Below are 1463 nucleotides of genomic sequence, written 5' to 3'. Positions count from 1 at the left end.
TTAAGAAAACTTTGCTCTGTCTAACACTTTCTTCAAGGCATCTTTCACATCTTTGTTTCTTAAGCTATAGATTAAAGGGTTCAACATTGGAAACACCACAGTATAGAACACTGACACCACTTTATCCCGTTCCAGGGCATAACTAGTGCTTGGCCAGGAGTAAATGAAGAGAATGGAGCCATGGTACAAGGTGACTGCTGTCAGGTGAGAGCCACAAGTGGAGAAGGCCTTGAAACGGCCTTGGGCAGAGCAGATCTTCAATATGGCAGCAATGATGAAGAGGTAGGAGGCAAGAATGAGTATGGTGGGAGTAATGACATTGGTGGCAAGTATGAAGTATAGCACAGCCTGGTAACTGTCCTTCTCATCACACGCTAATTTCACTAGTGGGGGAAGATCACAGAAGAAATCATCAGTGATATTGTTGCCACAGAAGCTCAGGGTAAATATTTTCCTGGTGATGATGGTTGAATTATAAAGCCACCAAGGTATGAAGCTGCAACAAGACTAGTACATAATCTCGGGGACATAGATTGGGAGTAAAGCAGGGGATTGGAGATGACTACATAGCAGTCATAAGCCATGGTAGCTAACAGGTAACACTCACTATATGTCAGTCCAGCAGAGAAGAAGAACTGAGCTACACAGCTAGCAAAGGAGATGCTTATGTCCTCAGAGATGCAGGTCACTAGGATCTTGGGGAGATAGAAGAATACCAGAGATCCAGGAATGACAGGTTCCCAGTGAAGAATTACATGGGTGTGTGGATCCTTGAATCACTACAGATCAGAGAAATCAGGGTGAAATTCCCTAAGAGACTGATGACATAAATGATGAGGAAGATGAAAAAGAGCCCTCTCTGTAACCTCAAGTTGACTGTGAACCCTAAAAATATGAACTCCTTCACTTCGGTGAAATTTTTCTCTTCCATTGCTTTTGGGCTTCAATGATCAATTTCTGTGAAAGGATTGATAAATAGATCATGAATTAAAATATCAACACCCCCTTGTTCTTATAATTTGTCATTTCTTTATGAGATATGTTCCTGCTGACCTGGGTGTTACTCTTTTTTGCATAGTGGGGAAACTAGTTCTGTACTATGGTATTAAGAGCTCAGCTATTATGCAACTAACTTAGTGTATACCCCCTTTTATTTTTAATCTAACTGTTCTTCCTTTTGGAGAAAGAGTGACGTCAATAATTTTCTGATCATACTAAGGACCATGTGAAGGACGTAAAAAAGAAAATTTGAAAGAATGCTCTGAAAGCTCTTCTTGTCTTTGAGTCCTTTGTCTTCTTCCAGAGAATTACACAGACAAGCTTAACCTTATTCTAACTGAATTTTGAAATATCTTTGGAAGTTCACTAAATCGTAATATTCTTGAAGGCCATAGCTATACTTTAGTCCTCTTTTTATCCCCAAAACCAAGTACAAAGTTTCTCATAGAGTAGAAATTGCATAA

The 1463-nt window shown here is 39.7% G+C and overlaps 1 pseudogene; it reads right to left on the bottom strand.

Annotated features, from left to right (window-relative positions):
• On the bottom strand, positions 1-934 carry LOC101359682 (olfactory receptor 1013-like; annotated as a pseudogene).
• Between the last annotated feature and the right edge of the window lie 529 nt (positions 935-1463).

This window comes from Trichechus manatus, unplaced genomic scaffold, assembly GCF_000243295.1.
Source record: "Trichechus manatus latirostris isolate Lorelei unplaced genomic scaffold, TriManLat1.0 scaffold00236, whole genome shotgun sequence".
NCBI classification, from domain to species: domain Eukaryota; kingdom Metazoa; phylum Chordata; class Mammalia; order Sirenia; family Trichechidae; genus Trichechus; species Trichechus manatus.
This window is presented reverse-complemented; position numbering and strand designations above follow the sequence as displayed.